Genomic DNA, 22,110 nt, shown 5'->3' with positions numbered 1-22,110 from the left:
GATTCTTAACATATGGAAACTTCTAAGATATTTTATGAGATCTAGGTTTTTGTTTTTTTTGTTTTTTGGATAATAATTGATGATAAAGTAACAAAGTCACATTTATTCAAAATGAAACAAATTTGTATGTGCTCTCTTTTCAGTGCTGCCTGACAGATTGCCTCTTCACCCAGACCTTCCCAGGGCTCTTTGCAAGGTTGGTCTCTGGAACATCACCAGCTCCACACATTCTATGTTACCAGAATGTGAATTGAATCATGAACCTGAGGCAGCTGCACTGCCTCACAGAACCACAGGCTAAGCTGTGGGTGTCAGCCAGCTTCTCTCCCCAGCCACTTCTGTCGTGAACACAGGCCAGGGTAGCAGGGATGGGGCTCTGCAGGCGCAAGGCAACATGGCCTGGTTATGGCTGTCTCCAAGCATTCAGGGCTGTTTTCAAGCATCTGCGTCATTTGCCACCATCCCAACAGACTAAGTAGGTCACATGGTCCCCTCCAGAGGCAGCATGGGAGGGTGCCATGAAACATGGTCAGTGCACTTAAAAAGTCCCCTGCCACTGTCTGCTCTTTGCTGCCTCTGCACATGCAAAATGTGCTCCCTGGGCAGCCCAGGTGCTATACAGTCATGACATCAGACCGGCAGCCCAGGGTCCAGTCATCTGTCATCTGTGTCAGGCCCAGATGCAGCTTCTGTGGTTACAGAGACCTACACATGAAAGGGACAAGTTTCCTGCTGCTTCATATCTAGTGTGCCATGGTGAGACGGGCAGGTCACGTGTCCTGTACACTCTGCAGAGAAGGGGAGAGTAGGACGGACAGCTGGGCTGTAACAGTTCTGCAGTCCATCAAACGTGTTGCCAGTCCCTCTGGAAGCAAGGAATATTCCTTGATTGACCAGGCACAGCCTCTTCTCTGGCTGGCTCTTCATCTTGCCTTTGTCCATTTTAATCATGTCTTGCCCACTTACCAAGAAATGGCTTGTTAAAAACTGGGTAGTTTTTTTTTAATCCATAGAAAAGAGCATGAAATACAGCACATGGGCTTCATAGATCTAACTAGTCCACCCCAGCTCCAGCAGCCACACTGTCAAAGATCTAAAGGGTCTGGGGTTTGAACTGTCCAACAACTGACAGATCAGCCAGGCTTGGTGGTGCATGCCTGTAATCCCAGGCACTCAGGAGGCTGACGGAGGATCTTAAGTTTGAGACCAGCCTCGGCAACTTAGCGAGAACTGGGCTCCTGTATCAAAAAAAAGGGGGGGGGGAGTGGGTAGGGATGTGACTCGGAGGTTAAGCACCCCTGGGATCAGTCTCTGGTATCAAAACAAAACCTGGCAGGTAAGCCTGTCATAATTGCATCCTAGTATAAGATGTGAAACTCTTGGATTAGAGACAAGATCCCTTATTCCAGCACAGCAAGAAGCATGTACCTGGTGTTTGTTAGCGTCCCTTGTCCCCCAAGTACCACCAGAAGGAGGCAGAGCAGTCCAGGCAGGCGCTGTGCATGCAGTGGGATTATGGGACAGCTGAACCCTTGAGCTTAGGGAATTCAAATCTTAGGATGGGCTGCAAGCAAACAGCCTGTATTTTCATTAGACTTTAAGCATATCTACCCTTTGCTCTGAGAGGTAGCATGTTTCTCTTCTAAAACTTTGGCTATATGAACAGCCTGGAAAAGAGTCTCTGCTCTTAAGTACAGAAATGCGAGAGGCTCAGGAAGACTCATCTAATAACATTCACTATATCTACATGGCATCATTAGCCACTCAAATATGACCAGTAGGATTTGCTAACAGCTTGTAGGTATGAAGGATCTGCCCAGGATGAATCTCAGGTTTGTGGTCTGAGCAACTAGAGTTATATATGCTGAGATAGGGGATGCTGCCGGTGAAGAGAAACCTAGGCTATGTCAAGTTTGAGATGTCAGCTAGGCATTCCAGCAGAGATACTGAGTAGGCAGTGGACACAGTCTTGCCTCTGGGAGGGAGGTCCCAGTCGGAGAGAGGTGGGAGTCATTGGCAGAGAGACTGGTGCACTTGGCCTGGGTGAGCTCATCAGGCATCGCGTACGGGTGGAAAAGCAGGGGGAACTGGAGAATGCTTCCTGGGTCCTGGCATGTCCAGTGGCCAGGGTGGTGGCGGAATGCAGAGCAAAGCACCCGAAGTGGGGGTGGTAAAACCGTGGTTCCCATGGGTGCATGGTTTCCTGGGCACCTGGAAAAGAAAGTCCTTGGAGCAGAAAGGACAGCCTGTCCAGTTTAGTGATGCTCATACACCAGGGAGAATGAGGACCCGTGCTGACTTGACCCGTCTAGCACATGTGCTGGCTGGTTGAGTGGCATATTGCCTGCTTGTGCTGAGATTAAGAGTATCAGGTCAATTTGGAGACGTAGAATTTGTAATTTATTTATGCCAATGAATCACTTATTTGAATGCTGGTAGTTTCTGAAGAAAAGTAGCAAAAGAACTGAAATGGGATGTGGTTTGAGTGTGTGTCCTTCCCAAAACTCATGTGGGAATTTAATTGCCATTGTGATGGTATTAAGAGGTGAGTCCTCAGTGGAACAAAACAAGACAGAGAGAGGACCCCCCCTCCCACAGGCATCTGATCCTTGACAGAGGCATCGCAAACATGTTGGAGGAAAGAGCCTTTCAGACCAACCGGGAAAACTCATTATTCTCGTATAAATGAGAGGAGGATCTGCTCGCCCTTCATAAAATAACTCAAAAACCTAGGAAATGAGAGATCTTGCAACTCCTGGAAGGAAACATTGGGTCAATATTGCAACTTAGAGGTGCAGGGAATGACTTCCTCAACAGGACTCTAAAGCTCAGAAAATACCAAGAACTGGTAAATGGGAATTAAGAAACCTCTGAAGGGCAAAGGAAACAGTTAAGAATGAAAAGAGGGAACAAATTAATAAATAGGAATTAAAAATCTCCTGCAGGGAGTGCTGGGGATATAGCTCAGTAGAGTGCTTGCCTAGCATGCACAAGGCCCTGGGTTCAGTTCCCCCCAAAAAAGCTTCTGCAGAGCAAAAGAAGCAGTTAAGAATGTGAAGAGGGAACCTCTAGAATGGGAGAAAAATCTTTGTTAGCTACTTTTCTGATAGAGGATGTTTTAGCTTATTCACTACTGTGACTAAATGACCCATTTGGGGGTTCACGGTTTCAGAGGTCTTAGTCCATATAAGGCCAGCTCCATTCCTCAGGGCTTCAGGTGAGGCAGAACATCACAGAGGAAGAGTACGGCAGAGAGAAGCAGCTCACATCATCAGGAAGCAGAGATAGAGCGGGAGACCTATCCCTTACTCCAGACACAAAGTATATTCCCAAAGCCACACCCCAATTCCCACCTCCTCTAGCCACATCCTACTATTTCATTTAGTCCCTTCCTGCATTGTCTCACGTGAGCTTTTGGGGGCCACCTCACATCCAAACCATAATTGAGGATTAATGTCCAAAATATATGAAGAATTAAAAAAATTTACCTCAAAAAAAAAAAACCCTAACAAATGGGCAAATGAACAAAACAGATATCTCTCAAGAAATACAAATGGCCAACAGGTACATGAAAAAATGTTCAGCATCTTTAGCAGTTAGGGAAATGCCAAAAAAATTACACTGAGATGTCATCTCACACTAGTCAGAAGGACAACCATCACAAGTACAAACAATAATAAATACTGTAGTGGATGCGGAAAAAAAGGAACACCATTACACTGTTGGTGGGATTGTAAATCAAGTACGACCACTATGGAAATCGGTATGGCAGTTCCTCAAAAGACTAGGAATGGAGGCACCATAAGACCCAGCCATACCACCCCTAGGTATTTATCCTAAATAACTAAAGCCATCAAACTATTGGAATATACATGCACATCCATGTTTATAACAGCACAGTTCATAATAACCAAACTATGAAACTAGCCTAGATGTCCATCAGTGGATGAGTGAGTGAAGAAAATGTGGCATATATAAATAGTGGAGTTTTATTCAGCCATAAAGAAGAATAAAACTATGTCATTAGCAGGAAAATGGATGGAACTTGAGAGCATTATGATAAGCAAAATAAGCCAAATTCAGAAAGTCATGGGACCTGTGTTCTTTTTCACATGGAAGCTAGAAAGGAAAAGGGTAAAGAAAGGTGGAGAGGAGGATTTCGTGAAAATGGAAAGGAGATGGGGTGGGGGTGGGGAGGGAGATGCTGGGGAATAATATTGACCAAATTGTATTGTTACATTGTGTGCTCGTATGAATATGTAACAACAGTGAATCCCATTATTGTGTATAGTTAATAATGCACCAATAAAAATATTCAAAAAAAGGAGGTAGTTCTTTAAGAGGTGGTTAGGCCACGAGAGCTGTACCCTCTTAGGTGGAGTTGATGTCGAGTTTGGTCCCCTCTTCTGCCAGGTGAGGAACAGTGTTCCTGACCTCTGGAGGCTGCTGTGTTTGAGGTGCCATCTTGGAAGTGGAGATAGCAGTTACCAGATGCTAAACCTGCTGGTGTCTTGACCGTGAACTTCCCAGGTTCCAAAACTATGAGCCAGCGAATTTCTATTCATTATGAATTACCCAGTCTCAGGTATTTTATTATAGCAGCACGAAACAAATGGAGACTTTTAAGTTTTGATTTCTTTTTCTTGCTAATGGAGACTCATTTCTGAATTGTGTTCAAGAAGAAGGATGTAGAGAAAGATGAAAGGAGGAAGTGAAGGTGTGCATTGATAACTACCCGGAATTCCAGTTTTACAGGGATGAGGGATGGATTTCTAATTGGGCCTCTCCAGATAAATTGAGGCTTCAAAAAAGCTTTGACTGAACTGGGTCAGGAGACTCCGATGAGAGGAGGAGCAGCTCATTTGTGTGCCATGCCACCTATTCTGTGTAGCTTCTCATTTAATAATCCAGCTTTAGAAAACCTCTGTGCTGTTCTGCAGCCTGGGGTCCACGTCTGTCATGTCAATGCTTCTGAAGATGGAAAATGTCACCACCCCTCTCTGGTGACCTATTTAACTCAAGAACTCTCTGAAGCTGCTTAAACAAACTCCATTACAACCACAAATAGAAGGCTGGTCCCAGTATTCTTGGAAAATTATATTTTTAGTGAAACTTCGGACCAGTAGCTTCTCATTGGCACCTTGGAAAAGGAAAGAAGGGAGAGGTGAGTGGAATCAATGGATCATTGCTAACGCATCTCAGAGAAGCAAGCTGGGGTTACCTGAAGACTGACGTGTGCTGTCTCTGGGTTCTCTCCAAGAGATTAGAAGACAGCGATGGGAAAGGTTTTTAGTGAAGTCAACCAGTATGGTTGCTTGTAGGAAGTGATAACCCAGAACCCAGGAGCTTCACTCTGGCTCTTTTGGAAAAGGGACAAATGTCATGAAACACCTTCCTCCTGCATCTTCACAGCCCCTTTCCATATGTTGGCTCCTTGCACCTGTACTCGTCCTGAAGAGGTCACCGCGGTGCACCAGAGAAGGGGACCATCACTGTCAACACAGCAGGGTGCCAGATGTGGTGTCCAGACAGCTTGATTTGTTGGCTTGACTTTAGCTCTGCCCTCTTGGGGGCCTTGGCTGGGCCTGGAAATGAAATTGACATAAGAAGGATCTGCAGGAAGAAAGCCGAGAACTTTACCTGTGCCCTGGGCATTTCCCCATGGGAGAGTGAGACCCAGAGAGGTAGCAAGACCCTGGTGCTTAACCCTGGGCTGACCAGAGAGAGGCCGTTGTGGAACAGGAACTGACAGGTAGCTGGGCAGTGTTATGGTTTGGAGGACTGTCCCCGAGGGCCCATGAGTTGCAGGTTTGTCCCCACCCTGTGATGCTATTGGGAGGTGGTGGAAACTTCTGGAAGGAAATGAGGTCACTGGGGACGTGCCCTGGAAGGGGATATTGGGACCCTGGCCGCTTCCTCTCTCCCTCTGCTGTGAGGTGAGGAGCCTTTCCCACCATGTGCTTCCACCAGGATGTACTGTCCAGCATAGGCCCCAGGGCAGTAGGTTGGCTGGCTGTGGCCAAAACCTCCAGAATGCACCTTTCCCCCTTTTAAGTCGATGTATCTATTTGCAGAAATAGAAAACTGACTATGGTTTGGATCTAGAATGTCTCCCAGAGACTTGTGTTGAAAGCTGGTCCTCAGTGTAGCCATGTCCAGAGGTGGGGCTTTGGGAACTGATTGGATCAGAGGACCCTGATCTCCTCAATGGGTTACTCCACTGAGCCCTGAGTGGGCTGCGGGAGGCGGGGGAGGCTGAGGGAGGCAGGACCTGGAGGAAGGAAGTGGGCCCCTGGGATGTGTCCTGGAAGGCAGTGCTGGTCCCCTGTCCCTGCTTCCGGCCACCAGGAGCAGAGGAGCTCTCCTCTGCCGTCCTTTCCACCACTGCCTCTCTCAGGCCACAATGGAGCCAGCCCACCACGGTCGGCCAGCAGGTTTGGCATCTGTCCAGAACCTGTTTCCTGCTGTGCAGACTCCATAGCTGTGGGCAGGAGACCCAGCAAAGCAAGCTGCAAGCTTCCACCATCAAGTCATCCTAGGAAGGAGATTTGAGGGCCTGGTGTGGCTCAGAAGCGAGGTGGAGGAGGATCTGGGCACATATTTCTTTAAGAAGAAGATGCTGTCGGCTGGAGAGCAGGCAGTGCAACTCCTTAGATGGCAGGAGAGACTTGAGCCACATTCATGCAGGGTCCCCCAGCAGCGGCCAGAGTGCCAGGGCAGTGGTCCTAGGCCTGTGGTGTGCACCTGCCACAATGTTAGAACCCAGCCACTTCACCCGCCAGGCTCCCACCCAGCTAAGAAAAACCCTGCGCTTAGGCAGGCTGGCTTCTGGTTCACCTCAGGAGAAGACGAGTTCCTATCTTTGGCTGCAGAATGCCTTCAACGTCAGGCGACAGTGGGCCTAAGCAGAGACCCCAGAATGAGTGGACACCCCTGCCCACCCTGTCTATGGGGCACAAGTCCAGCAGGGCACATGTACCTCCAAGCCTCTCCTGGGGCTAGGCTCAGAGCCTGTGTGGTGGGCTGGCTGTACATGTGTCTCCGTGGGGCAAAGGTGGAGCTGGGATGTTAATAACAAGCACCATTCTTCCTGGTTGTCATGGCCGCCTGTGGCTACGGATTACTCAGGAATTCCAGGGCGCGTTCTCCAAAGCTGGAGTGCTGGATTCAAACATGTCAGTAATCCTGCCCAATCTCTCAGTATTAAAATGTGAGATTGTTCATACGTTCATGGGAAAGATCACGATACCAATGCCACACAGGACTGACCAGAATAGCTCAACGTGGGTCTGTTTAAAAAGAAATACTTGGGTTTTATTTGAATGCTCCTAGCTGCTATGAGCTCTAAAGGCTGTCCTGAGGAAAGCGGGGAGGGGATGCGGGTCGTGTTTCAGGTTCAAAGAGACACTTGGACTTTCAAGGGACGAAGCGATCATGACCTGCGGAGACCTGAGTGCTGTTCACAAACCCCATGGCTCCTCTACTGTTTGAGCTGCAGTTGTTTGGGTTGCTGACAGAGTCTTCATTCTGCTGCTTCTTTTTTTTTTTTTTTTTTTTTTTTTTTTTTGCGGTGCTGGGGATCGAACCCAGGGCCTTGTTTTTGACAGGCAAGCACTCTGCCAACTGAGCCATCTCCCCAGCCCACTGCTTCTTGCCATTGGATTCTGTGCTGCGTCAGCCAACAGGCCTCTTTCCTGTTCTAGAAATCTCTGACCCCATCAGCCCTGTTACTCCCTGAAGCTGCCGCCCCGCCTCTGGACGCACTCCTCTGACACTCCTGGGTGCACGGTGCGCTTCAGCCCACTGGAGTCCAGCTCCTCAGGTCCCCTCGCGTGGCCTAGATCAGCAGCGTCCTGGAGAATCAGGTCTCAGGTGGGCAGAGGCGGGTTCTTCACCTCCATGAACTTCCCTCCTTGTTTCTTGACTTCTTCAGTCACGTGGATCTTCTCGTCGGCCTCAGAGCCTGTCTTTCCTGGTCCTCTCCCTCTTTGCTATGTGTGGAACCCTCACCAAAAGAGCAGGGTGATCATGCGATTCCTGTTACTTATCAGAAACCGTTGTGAACATTGTCAGAATCAAAATGGAGCCATTTATGCCAACCCTAAACAGTGGAGCCAGGAGACCACCCAGGTAGGGCTCTCAGGCACGTGACCATGGAAAAGCTCCGGTCAGGACTCCAAACACCGCTGTGTGCACACAAGCCACCGCAGCCTTCGTAAAGCCACTCCTGCGAGGATGTGGGCCCAGCAACTGTCTCTTCAGGCTCCAGCTGATGCCGCTCTTGTTACTGATCCCGGCAGCCAAGGATAATTGTCTCACAACAACTTATGCAGCCCTCTTCCTTAATCTTTAAGAACCTGTGTCTTCCTTTGCCTCCCTAACGGGCCCACGTCCACCGCAACACGCAGGATGTGGAGTGCACGTCTCTGCTTATTCTTGACTAAATTCCCCTAAAAACACTGTAGAGAGCCACTGTCTCTGCAGACACCTAACCCCATATTCTGGCCCTGGATGGTCCAAGTCTAGTCTGTCCTCACCCCTGCTCCCACCTTTCTTCAGTGCTCAGCCGCTCAGCCCAGGCCAACTTGTACTGTCTTTGGATTTTCACAGGTCCACACGGCATGTGCATGTCCACCGAGAAACAGCCCTTGGCGGACACTGGTGATGTCTGCACAGAGTGGCCTCAAGGATGTGGTTGGCGCTCTGTCAGGATCTCGGAGGACTGGCTGGGCAGCAGTCTGCAAGAGTCACAGGAGTAACACTCAGCCCGGGAAGACTTTGCCTTGACCAAACAAACAAACAGAGATCTCTGGATGGTGAGTCAGGGCTCGTGTGCTTCCTGCAACGTGGAAGCAGAACTTCAGCCATAATAGCTCAGGATCACCAGGAGCTTATCGGTGAGGTGGACTTAGAAAGAGCAGAGCACATGGCAGGTGTGCACAGAGAACTATCCTATGGTGATGCAAAGGCAGCTTCTCTTCTCCTCTCTGTCTCCTCTCTTCTGACCCACATTCTGAGCGCCAGCTGCAGGACTTCTGCCACTGTAGCACACAGGGATGTGTCCGGAGGTGCTAGGAGGCACCGTGAGACTTGGGTGTGAGACGTGACCCACGTTTGATCCCCCTCCCAGTTCCTGACAGCCCCTCCATCCCTTGCTGATGGGAGTGCCTTTTCTTCTGATGAGGCGACTTGGAGGGCTGTCACCAGAAGACCATGCCAGGATGGGATGCTTGGAAATTTCAGCTCCATATCCCTGCTCAGGGAAGGAGAAAGGAATGAGGATCGGGTTAATAAGCCATCAGGCTTAAGTGAAGCCCCCGTAAAAAAATATCCACAGGACTTGTGGTGGTGGACCTGCAGAGGAGAAGGTAGCGAGGGGCACCTGGAGAGGGCAGGGCACCCTGTGCCTGGGCCCCTCCCGACCCCTGCCTCTTTGTGTCTCTTCCTTCTGGCTGTTCTGGGTTGTATCCTTTATAATAAATGTGTAACAAGAGTAAATGTTTCCCTGGGTTTCGTGAGCCATCATGTGAATGAGCCAAGAAGGGGATGGTGGGGGCCCCTGCTCTGTAGCCAGTTGCTCAGAAGTTGCGGAGGGCTGCACTTGTGGTCGATGTCTGAAGTGGGACTGGTCTTTTGGGGCTGAACTCTCAACCTTGGGTTCTGCACGAGCTCCAGGCAGTTAGCATCAGTATTGAGTTATCTTGTAGGACAGAGAGTTGGTGTCCACCATGGCTTGGACACTTCGTATGGGAAAAATGCCCACATACTTGGTGTCAGAAGTACTTGGAGTTTGAGAAAATAGATTTTGTTGTTCCTTTGGTCTTTTGATCCTGCCCATTTGGGTGGGGAAAGTCTGCAGCTTTATTGGCTGGCCACAGCAAACATAATTCAGGGAGAGCGACAGAGCAGGTAGCTATGGAAGATTTCAGAAATAAGAGTCAAGGGAAAGGGTGTCAGTGACCTTGCCAGGGATACCAGCTCTGTGTTTAGTGTTTGCTGAATGTACTTATTTTTCCTGTGTCTCTTGTAAGCAGTCTGCAACTGGATTTTTTAAGAGTGGATTTTTTTGGGCTGGGATTGTAGCTCAGTGGTACAGGGTTTGCCTAGCATGTGTGAGGCACTGGGTTCGATTTTCAGCACCACATATAAATAAATAAATACAATAAAGGCCCATCAACAACTAAAAAATACTTAAAAAATGGATCTTTACCTTTTTAGTGAGGTATTTCATCCATTTATACTTATTGCCATTGTTGTGTTTGGATTAATTTCTACGACCTTATTTCGTGCTGTCAATGTTCTATTGTTTTGGTCTGTTTTTGAAATCTACTCAGTTTTTCCTTCTATCATTTCATTTCCCCCCTCATTCCCACATTTGCAAGTTATACCATCTGTTTACATCTTTTTAGGGGTTCCTTCAGAAGCTAAAGCATAGGAAACCGTCAACTGAAACCTTTACCCTCCTCCTGGACAATACCGAGATTTGGAAAACGTTCAGTCTGGTCACTCTCCTGCCTTAGATGAATTGCCTGGGACTCCAGGTCGATCTGAACACTCAGCCCCAGGAGACATTCCCCTGCCCCTCCTGTGACTGACGGTCATTGCAGTTTGCCCACACATTTCCCCACGTCCTCTTGCGTCCTTGCTGCCTCTCTTAGACCTTCTGTCTGAAATCACTTTCCTTCCACCTGATGTATATTTCTAAGAATTCCTTTGAATTTGGGTCTGCTGGGGAGGAAAATGGTTGGCACCTGCTCTGTTCCTACATCGAGCGGCCTCAGCTTCACATGGAGGGAGCCTCCCTTGTGACACTTATCCCTCTGCTTTGATAGGCTTTTGCTTTCAACCATCTTTTGTTTTCATTTAATTGATTAATTAATTTCTCTCTCTCTCTTTTTTTTGAGGTGGTTCTTGCTGTTGCCCAGTTTGGCTGAAGCCATCCTCCTGCCTCAGACTCCCGAGTAGCTGGGACCACAGGGCCCAGTTTTTGCTTTTGCTTTAATGCATTCTTAGAAGGGAGAGAAAAAGCTCATGCTCAATCTACTGTCTTGTTTTATACAGAACTCCTGTGCTTATTTCCTCATTCATGTTTTTTCTCTATTTTTTGCAGAACTTGCTATATCATTCACAAATATTTCACATTTTATTGTCATGAAGAAGGAAACATCACCTCAGCTGGCACCTAGGTGCCATTGTGCCATTCAATGCAGCTTCAGTGAATGAAGAAATGAGTAAAGCAAATTCTCTTGGGCAACCTTCAGAAAACCTGACCATTGAATGATTTCTCAAAAAGTCCTAAATTTTAAGGACAAAAAAAAAAAAAGATAAAGGAAATATAAGAAAATATGTAGTGTTTACTATAACGTCCCCCTTTTTTTAGTTAATCAAATGGCTCTATTTCATGTGCTAATTTGTCTTACTTAAGTGCACATTGGATGGTAAGAAAACCTCTTATTGAGATTTATGATTTCCAGAATGCTTCTGAGGACATTTCCATGTTTCCACAACCCCCTACCCAGGGATGCAGGCCATCATTCTTGACCCTACTTTACAGGTCATCGAGTCAAAGTTTCCATGGGACTTGATGGGCATGCAACGAGGTGGGCTGAGCCTGGCCTTCCATTTTCTGGCTCAAAGCCTTTCCAAGGTTCTGCTCTGCCTGCAGCTCAGCTCATCCTCACCGCCACGTACTTGAGGTATTTTAAATGCTTTTTCTTTTTTGGTACTGGGGATCGAATCCAGGGGTGCTCTACCAATGCTACATCCCCAGACTTTCTAATTTTGAGATGGGGTCTTGAAAGGCTGGCCATGACCTTGTGGTCCTCCTGCCTCAGTCTCCCGAGCCACTGGGATTTCAGGTGTGCACACACGGTTTCTTAAGGAGGGGGGGGGGCATATTAAAACCATAGTGTCACTGTGTGACTAAGTTTGAGAACCAGTGGGAACTTGTTAGACATGCATGTTTTGGGGGCTCATTTTGGATCCAGGGGATCAGACCCTCCAGGTGGGGTCCATCGATATGTGTTTTAACACCTGCTCCAGGTGAGTCTGGGAACCACAACAGAACTCAGACTTTAATGCACATTCAAACCTCGTGGGTCTGGAGTGGGGCTGAGATCTGCATTTCTAACAAGCCTCAGGAGCAGCTCCGCTGATGGGGAGAGGACCTCCGTGAACAGTCAATTCTGACAGGTCCCAGCTAGCCACGTGGCGTACAGTAGGTGCTTAGTAAGTGCTGTTGAGTTGGATGAATATTCAGTGAATGTGAGGATTAGGACAAGGTGGGATGAAGGATAGGATAACCTGTCATCAACAGGGTTAAAACGACCTGTGCGAACATCTCTTTATAAATCGCCTCGCCAGTCGCTGGACATGCTTTCAACAGACTCTTTTGTTACTGCAAAAAACCCAGCAGGGAAGTTATGGGAGCCGGAGAGAATTTGCACTTTGACTGCCTTGGATGTTGCGGTTCACTGACTCGGGGGACGCCAAACTCGGGATGGCTCCAAGCAGGCTTCACATCCACCAGCCACATTTTCCTTAGTGCCACTGTGAACGCCATCGTGAGTATTTGATGACAGTGTTCTTTTTTTTTTTTTTGGTGGTGGTGCTGGGGATTGAACCCAGGGCCTTGTGCTTGCAAGGCAAGCACTCTACCAACTGAGCTATCTCCCCAGCCCTTGATGACAGTGTTCTTAAATCAAGTTTCTATCCTCACTTAGAAGTAGTGTGGTGTGTGCATGTTCCATTATGGAATGCAGGAGTGTTAAAGGGGTGCAAAATACCCAAGTCATGTACCTTTGCAGAACGAAGCATCGGGCAGCTTTAATTAGCGTATCTAATGGCCACAAGGGGGCAGTATTGCTCCACAAAGACGCGGCTGCGGGGGAACCTGGAGGAGGCGGGTCCTTCTAAACGCGCATGTGCACAGATGGTAGCGTCCTTCTCCCTATGAAGACCCGCAAGCTGTTCACGCGCCCTGGAGATCTGCGTGCATCAGGCCTTTAAAATGTCTGTATATTGTTTTTAAAAAATACATTTTTAAGGACTTCCTTTTTTTCTCCCACGGTTTTTATGAGACCCTATTATTACCACGGATAAGAAAGTGACCCTTTCCTGGAAGAGGCTGCTCTTTATCAGCAGTGCTGGAACATTCCGCCCTGGAGATGGAATGTTCTCCGGATCCAGGAGGTTCCATCTCTGAGGGGAGATTGCCGGGTGGAAGCCCGTTGAATTAGGGATTCAGGGCTGCTGCCTTGGTGACTTCCAAGGGGCCCTTTTGCGTGTTAGGGGGCCCTTTGGGGTCGCACTACCAATTTTCTGTGCCCACTGTCGCACGGTGCACAGGCCTGCCTGGTCCGGAGGAGCCTGCCACGTGTCACGCCGATTGGCCTGGGCCGCCTGGGTGTCTCGCGGCTCTGTGGCATCTCACCTGGGCGTGCGAGGGCTTGCTCCGTGCCTCGGCGCCGTGTCTGCCGTGTGTCCCCTGCAAGGACATTTCCTTCATGTGGGAGCCGGAGCCTCTGACGCCTCACTCGCCGAGTTCCGCTTCCCCTCCACAGAAATGGGTTCCAGATGTGACCCCTGGGCCTTTGAAGAGGCTGGCTCCTGCTGTCCTCGCTGGACCCATCAGCTCCTGGCAAGTCTGGATTTCCTTCCAGGCCCTTCTCCAGTTGCCTGTGACCCAGTCAGCAGAGGATGGGCCTGTGGCCGGGGAGATGGCAGCCCAGGGTTCTCTCTGGTGCTTCCATTTAGTCTGTGGCACCTGATTTTTTGGACTGAGGCCCAAAGCTGCCTGGGTTCCCATGGAGAGCTGGGAGCTAGACTCCAGGAGAGGCTGGACGTAGTGTCCACAGAAAGACCCTTGACGTCAAGGTGCCGGGAGGACCATGGGAAGAGGTCACTGGGCTTCCTGCTGTTTCTCTGAGGGAGTTCCCAGGAGGGGCCAGGCCCGTGCCATTCCCCGAGGCCCACAGAGACTCCAGATGGACTGGCCCCTACTACCCTATGACAGCCTGCTGCACCCGCTTGGGCTTGGTGTGGTGGGTTCCGAGGTGGTGACCAGGAGGCCTGGAGAGGAGAGAGCAGGGCCTTCACAGGCTGTGCTCCTGACGCAGCCTGGGGGCCCGACTCCCAGCGTCACCACACCAAGTCCTCCTGTGTCCCCAGGTGGCGTGGCTGCTTGAGGCCCAGGGGCCCTGCTTCCTAGACCTCCGGCTGGCCGGGAACTGCACCGCCACGTCCAGAACAGCTGAGAGCTGCTGCAGGAGGATGCAGGGCAGGGCATGTCTGCCAGAGGCACAGGCTCAGCAGGTGTTGCCCCTTGGGAGTGCAGGGATGAGTAGCTGCATATATGTCTTCAACTGAATGACTTAATGTTTTTCAGTAGTGCTAGGCTCACAGCAGAGCCGAGGGGAAGGCGCGAGATTTCTGTACCTCCTGCTCCTACCCAGTAGCCTCCCCACTATCGCTGTCCCCACCAGTATCCGTGTGCCACCATCCATGGGCTCACACGGACGCATTACTGTCACCAGGAGTGCACAGCCCACTTTAGGGTTCACTCTGGTGTTGGCCGTCTGCGCGTTGGACAGATGTGGGAGGTTTGTACCCACCACTGTGGTGTCGTGCAGAGGGGCTTCACTGCCTCCAGACGCTCTGTGCTACATTGATTTGCCATCTTCCTAACCGCTGGTCACCAGTGCTCTTTTCTGGTTCTGCAATTTTGCCTTTTCCAGAAGGTCACATGGTTGGAATCCTGCAGTGTGTGACCTTTTCCAATGGCTTCTTTCACTAAGCGATATGCACTTAAGGTTCCTCTGTGTCTTCTCATGGCTTGGTGTTCATTTCCTTTTGTAGCATTGAATAACTCAATAGTCCTCTTTCTCAGGAAGTCCAGAGCAGGGCAGACCTGGGCCCAGCAAGGACGTCAAGTTCTAGGTTCAGGGGCTCCTATGGCCCACCCTCCTCGGCAGGCTGCTTTCCCACTGAAAGCTGCAGGGCAGCCACCCCTGGGTGACTCTGAGGTCCCACAGGAGGAGGGCAGGGTGTTGCAGCCAAAGCTGCAGAAAACCTAAAGGTTTCCTAAAGGGCACCCACAGGGAACGTGTGCTTGCATCCCAGTGGCCACCTCTTGCTGGACCCATCGTGGCTCCCTCACTCTGGGGAGGGGTTGACCCCTGACTGCCTTGGGACACAAAGCGGGTCTCCTAGCAGAGAAATGTGTGAGTGTGCGTGTGAGTGTGTCCATGCGTGTGCATTGAACGGGTGGTGGGTAGGTAGCGAAGGTGGCCATTGGCTGCGAAGCTCAATACAAAGACCATTTTGCTGGTGAGAGGAGGACCTGGCTGGTCAGGAAAGGTGGGCCCACCGCCCTGGGGGCATCTAAGCAGAGGAGGGTGTGGCCATGCCAGATGCCGCCCAGGGCTCAGTCTGGGGCAAGAGGCCAGTGGAGGTTACTTGCCACCTGGATGGTGTGGAGCGGGAAGGTGTCACGTGAGTCTGAGAAGTGATGACAGGACGCGTGTGGCTGGGCACTGAGGGGGGTGGAATATTTTTAAGTCCCTGTTAGTATCTGAGAACATCAGAGATGTCTGATGGTCCTTCAGCATCCCTCTGTCCATCTTCTGGAGCAAGGGCAGCCCCGGCTTTGGGCTGCAAGTCCTGCCTTTCCCAGCTTCCTGTCACCGCCCACGGCAACAATTGCGCAGGTATTTATCGGAGGGGCCTGGAAATAAACTATTTTTCCTATATTCACTAATTCATAGAGGAAGAGAGACCCTGAGAGAAAGATAGGCTTTGCTTAGAGGAAGAGAAACTTTGCTTAGAAGAAGAGAAACTTTGCTTAGAGAGAACGTTTTAGAGAAAGAGGCTTCTACGCTTATCAGAGATCTATTTCTTCTTAGTTCTGCTGCTTCTTCTTAAAGGTGCGTCCTGCATCCTGTGAACCAAGGGTGCGTCTACCTAAGGTGCTTCCTAGTGATGCGTCCCACGTACCGCGATCTGCCTGTCTGTGATATGCAACCTAAAGATGTGTTCCCAGTTCTCCACTCTGCGATCTGCCCTCCACCGCTGCCTTTACTTCTCTCTGTGAGCTACTTCTGTCTGCTTGCCGCTTCTTCTTCCTTTCTGCTAGTGGCTTCTACTCCGCTTCTTTCTGCTAGCTGCTGCTCTTACTGTCGCACCCCCACCCACTGCCCGCTTATATTCCCTCCAGGAGGCGGAGGGTGGGGCCACGCCAGCTGCGATCAGGCGAGGAGCCAGCTGCCCCATCACGGCAAGGGTCAAAATGAGCAGGCCCGAGCAGGCGCGTCGGGAACACCTGTGCACGTGTTGTGCGCGTGGACTTAACTGAATACGGCCAGTGATAAATCACCTGAGTGCACTTGTGTTAATTAACCTCCTCGCTGCCGTTGTGATCAGGCGCCGTTCTGGCTGGCACAGCCCCCAACAGCTTCCCTTGCAGCCGGGTGCAGCGGGAGAGGCCAGGGAGCTTGCTGCAGCTTGGGGCGCCCCCTCACTCTGCCTGTGTGGCAGAGTCACAGTGGGGAGTAGGGACGGAACCCAACCTGGGTGTGACTCTTGTCCCCACCCCTGTGACTGTGGTTGGAGCTTTGTTAATATGAGCCTGTGTTGTGACCAGTCAACTTGAGCATCTCACTGTTGAGACCTGCGCTTACCTGCCCTGCGGGGCCCAGGAGTCAGGCACGCCTCCTTCTGGAGGCATTTTCTGTGTGTTATGATTGACTAACGGTCTGATTTGCTCCCTGTTGCCTGCTGGTCTATGTGACAGGTAGGAGAGCATTTGGAAGCATTAATTAATTCTGTGTGGTGGGATGGCATTTGGAAATATTAATTAAATATCAGTTACTAGCCATGCACCCCTTCTCTGGGTACAGCACTCTGTGACAACACTCTCAAGGGAGAGTATTTGGAAACTGATGCTTTTCGTCCTCTGACACTTGCCTTGGGTAGGTTTTTGTGGCTCCTAACTTCTTCATTCTGAGAATGACAGCTACCCACTGCCCTGGCGTGGCGCTGGCCATGTTCTCCGGCCAGCACAACCAGTTACTTCTGCACTTGAGCATCGGCGGCCTTTGTTTCTGGAAGTTGCAGCGGCTTCCGGGGACCCGCGAAGAGAGTGACCCAGCTGCTGCTCTCCAGTTTGGGCAAACTGCTTATAAATCATTGTTTCTGGCTACTCGGGTGCCTGTCATAGTCTAGGAGAAGAGATGGGCGGCAGAAAGAGAAGGAGCTGGAGTCAGTGCTGGCCTTTGAGTCTCAAAGTCGGGGCGTCAGCTGTTCACCGACGCTGGCTGGGGAGGCAGGTGTTGGGTGATGTTGGGATGAGGTCACCCCACAGGGCCATCCTGGATAGATGGTCCCTCAGCCCCAGCATCAGGAGCCAGGCAAGTCCTCGAGAGCTCAGCTGCGCCGGGCTGGATTGGGCTACCCTCTGGTTTCTGCTGTCGACAGAGTGGTGGAAATTAAGGTGAGCTACGGAGGAATGAATGGGATTCTGTTTCTCACACGTCGCCTTCATTGATAGATTTGCATCTACTACCCAAGCACTTGTGGATGTCACTGCTGGGCCTGGTCACACACTGGGCCCAGTGGCGTGCACACTCACGACACCCATGACCGGAAGACTCAAAGAGAAGTTGCAGGTGCAAAGACGCAGGAGCTTCATCCCTCTTCCATCCTGTAACCTCTGGTTCTGCCACCAGGGCCCTAAGTGACCATGTTGGAAGGTCCTGATGCTTGCTTGTCTGAAGAATGTGGGACGCTTGCAATATCATCACAGATGCAGAGTCTGTAGAGACCTCACCAGGTCACCCACGATCTCTGAGTGCTTTTTGCTAGCAAGCCCTTGTCACAGAGTGCTGTGCCCAGAGTAGGGGTGCATGGCATGTCAGCTGAAGGAGGACACTAGGCTTCCTTGGGACTTCCCAGTGCCTTAGCCTTTGTTTGCAAGGGGTGACTTATGAAGTGAGTGGATCGCTTGGCATAGCCATGGTTTTTCCTATCTGGAAGCAAATGCATGGGCAACATCAGAGACCCCCGAGGTCAAACACCTGAGACCACACAACATTCCCTGTGTGAAAAAGGCCACAAGAGCTGGAACAGAGTGTACCATTGACTACCCGTGAACTATGCTGATGTTGCGCCCAAACCCAGCTTTCCATGAAATTTTATTGCTTCTCTTAGAGCCATGCTAAAAATTGCATATTAAAGGGTGAAAATAATTTGCTGAAATCTCACTTCTTCCTCTTAAAAAGTCACTGATGAGCAAAATTGTAAACAAATAGCTTTCAAGCAAGTCAGCAGCAAAGTAGTTTATATAAACAAATTGCCCTGGAAGTGAGGAAGATGTTCTGGAAGGTGGAATGGTTTGCCATCCTAATGCGAGTTACGTGGGAGACAACGGGGATGGATCTCTCTGTAAGCCGGAGGGGAAGGTCTTTCGCAGCGTCAGGAGTCACACCACCGCCCAGTAGCTGCCAAGGGAAAGAGTAATGCTCTGACTGCCACCGGCACACTCGTGATCATGCCTAAGTGCAAACCCCAGCGTAAGCCTGCGACCCCAGCACGGGCCTCTTCCACCTGGTGGCTTTCCACTGCGGGGAGGTGGGTTTGCTGCACGCTGCGGGGCAGCTGGCCCGGAGCCCTCCTCGGCCATCGGCTTGCTTCTAGAACTGCAGTGGACTTAGGGAGGACAAGGTAGGACCCGGCCCTGCGGCTCTGCGGCCTGGCGGTCTCCCGGGCTTGCCTCTGCCCTGCGGTGTCTGGTCGACAGCGGGCGTCGTGGTGCCTGCTTGCGATCCGTCCAGCGGACCTCGCCTCGCTGCACCGCCAGGTACGGCGGGCCTCCTCTTGGCAGGCGGGAGGGGATGGGAGCCCGGTCTGAGATCTGAGCAAGCCGGCCAGCCGTCCCAGCAGCGCGTGCTTACCTGTGTGTCGGCGTCATGGTCCCGCGATTCTTACGGTAGTCGCAGCTTTGACGTGGCGACTGTGCTCGAACATCCCCCGCCCTTCTTTTTGGTACCAGGGATTGATCCCAGGGATGCTTTGCCACTGAGCCACACTCCCCACATTCCCAGCCTTTCTTGTTATTATTTTTTTAACATTTTGAGACAGGGTCTCACTAAATTGCTTATGACCTCGCTAAATTGCTGAGCCTGGCCTGGAACTTGCAATCCTCCTGCCTCAGCCTCCTGAGCTACTAGGATGACAGTCGTGTGCTGTTGTGATTGTTTTGGGGTGCACGGACTGTGCTCACATAAGACCACCAGCGAGCTCAATCCCCAGTGTTGCTTGTGTCCCAACTGCCCCACTGACTGGCCGTTCTCCATCTCTCCTCCTAGGTACCCAAGACACAGCACACGAGGCCAGAAAATGATCCCACAGTGGCTGGAAGCATTCAGGTGTGAGGATCACGCACATTTCACTTTAAATCAAAAGCTAGAGATGCCAAGGCCTGGAGAGGAAGGTGAGTGACAGCCAGACAGACAGACACCAGGCCTCTGTGCACCGAATGCCCGGTCTCTTGTGCACTCCCCACGGCTCCAAGCTGCAAATGCGGAGGGAACGTTCTTGAGGGAAGTCAAGGGCACTCTGCAGGGGGCATGGAGGGTCAGAAAGCCAATAGTCAGCTCTCTCCATTCTCTGAAGATGCAGGTCAGGAAACTGAGGTTGGGTTGGCCCTGGAGGCTGCCCAGAGGCTGAGGAAGGACGTGGGCTGCGCAGTGTCCCCACACAGGGGAGGCAATGCACTGTCCAGCAGATCAGCTGAGCCAGGCGGCGAGGTGGCCGCACTGAACAACAGTTCTCATGTGGACACACAGGCCAAGGTCGGAAGAGGCTGCTGAGGACTTCCATGCTCGGGAGGGGTCTGGGCCTGGCTTCCAAGCTTCAAAGGACAGGCCCACTCTTGTTGGGGCTGATGCGTGGGTGACTGTAACTGAAGGCCAGCGCTCACTGACCACCTGGAAATCGAGGCCCTTGGGGTTGGCAGTGGACCCACCACGTCTTGCTCTGGGAATGGAGCAGCAAGGCCTGGACCACAGGCCTCTGCTTCCGACGGGGTCCACATTTTAAGTCCACTGTTGAGATTTGCTGCTCAGAAACAAGATCACTTTCAAAATCTTACTGCTCACCGGCCGCGCACGTGATCCCCATGAGCTCTGACGGAGGTGGACGCAGGACCCAGGGTGTCCTGCGCCTGCTGGCACAGCACCCGCTGCCCCCAGGACCGAGGTGTCGTTTTGACTTCAAGTCTTGTTGTTTAGGAAGTGCATTCTGTAGGGACATGGGTGCCATTGATGGCGAGTCCTCTGATCTGGGCGAGGCAAACTGAAACCCTGCTGGAGGGATCCCATTCTAGATGCCAGGAAGAACATCCGTGGTTCACGGGAGGAGGACGAGGTACCAACGTTAACAAGAAGTTGATTCCAGCAGCTGGGGTTGTAGCTCAGTGGGGAGCGCTTGCCTTGCATGCACTGGGTTCAATTCTCAGCACCACACATAAATAAATACAATAAAGGCCCGTTGACAACTAAAAAATTTTTTAAAAAATAATAAAAGAAGTTGATTCCAACCCTCATGGGTGACTGGGGTTCAGGACTTCAGTGGAGAAGGAAATGCCCAGGCGGTACATGTGGCAAGAGGACCAGAATAGGACACAGAACCCGATGACGTGACTGGGCCCCTGGCCAGCACCTTGATTAGGTATAACCTTGCTGCGGCAAAGGTAAGGCACACCAAGCTCTTGGCCCACAGGAAGTGTGAGGTAGGAAATGTTTACTCCTGAGCCATCAAGAGAGTGGCAGCATCACTGGGCAGAACCTAGAGCTAGTACGTGCTCTACTACGCTGCACTTGGACGTGGCCACGGGTTCAGCTCTTATCTGCAGAGTTCAACAGAGCCAGGTCAGGGTCTGGGAGGGGGTGCCTCCCACTGGGCTCCCCCCATCCTCACAGCTGGAATATGTGGACCAGCACGGATACTGCAGAGGAGGACGACGTCCTAGCTCATGGCAGGGAAACCAGCCGGAAGGAATTGGGCCTCTGCCTTAGTTCGTTCCACTGTTTTATCTGAATTGTCCAGACTGGGTCATTTGTAAGGAGAGGGTTTTTCATGCCCTGGTTCTGGAGGCTGGAAGCCCAAAACGTGGTGCTGCAGCATAGCGTGACGGAGGGCATCCCACGGGGACAGCAGGTGTGCTGGAGCGAGCTTGCCTTATGACAAGTCCACACCTGCAGTGACCCGTCGCCCACTGCCCATGGATGGATGAACCCAATCACGAAGGCAGAGCCCTCAAACCCACTCGCCTCCCGAGGTCCTCCCTTTCAGCATTGGGGACCACGTTTCCAACACACGAACTTACGGAGGACACTTTAACCACAGCACTGCCCTGATGTGTTGCAGTTTACTGTGGGAGTGACCATGTGTAAGGAGCCTGGCCACTGTGTATCCCAGAACATTCACACTGTTCTGTGGACTGTTACAGGTGAGAGGAGCAACCATATAAGTCATGTACACGGAAGGGTGTTAGGGCTTTTTGTTATAGCAGCTAGCCTCACTAGTTCCCTTAGAAATAAAACACAATTCAAGAAGAAAATAAAAACCAGCCTACTAGAAAAATAGGCAAAAGACAAGGGCTCTTCACAAGAAGAGGAATATAATAGGCTACCAAAAGATGGAAAGTTGCTCCACCTGATTCTTGTTTTTAATCTTTTGGAATGTTTAATGGAAGAAAAGATTTTGTATATAACAATAGCAAAAATATATTAATATGTTTGTCAATAAAAATGTGAGGCCTATTAAAAATAAAGATTAAAATGTTACTGAAGGCAAAAAAATAGCCTTTCTACAAATAGGACCATATTTTTGTGTAAATTAATTTGTAAATTTAACAAAATCTTAATGAAAACAGTTTTAAGCTATATTATCTGATGCTCAATTTAGTGGGAAAAAAAAAAAAACCCAGAAGTGGGACCAGCACTCAAACACATGAAGGCATTTTTAGAAGCCTAAATAATTTAAGAGTATCATACTGGTCTACTAGCAAAACACAATGCCCAGAAGTAAGTACACTTAGGTACATATAGAAAT

General features: G+C 50.5%; 1 long non-coding RNA gene across 1 annotated transcript; it reads left to right on the top strand.

Annotated features, from left to right (window-relative positions):
• The first annotated feature begins 8,621 nt into the window (after positions 1-8,621).
• On the top strand, positions 8,622-21,778 carry LOC124993126 (uncharacterized). Its single transcript, XR_007110253.1, has 3 exons — positions 8,622-11,696; positions 12,413-12,563; positions 19,362-21,778. It is a non-coding gene; the product is annotated as an uncharacterized LOC124993126 (long non-coding RNA).
• Positions 21,779-22,110: the final 332 nt, after the last annotated feature.

Source organism: Sciurus carolinensis, chromosome 9 (assembly GCF_902686445.1).
Source record: "Sciurus carolinensis chromosome 9, mSciCar1.2, whole genome shotgun sequence".
Taxonomy (NCBI): Eukaryota; Metazoa; Chordata; class Mammalia; order Rodentia; family Sciuridae; genus Sciurus; species Sciurus carolinensis.
The sequence above is the reverse complement of the archived record's forward strand: the minus strand, read 5'-3'. Positions and strand labels throughout refer to the sequence as shown.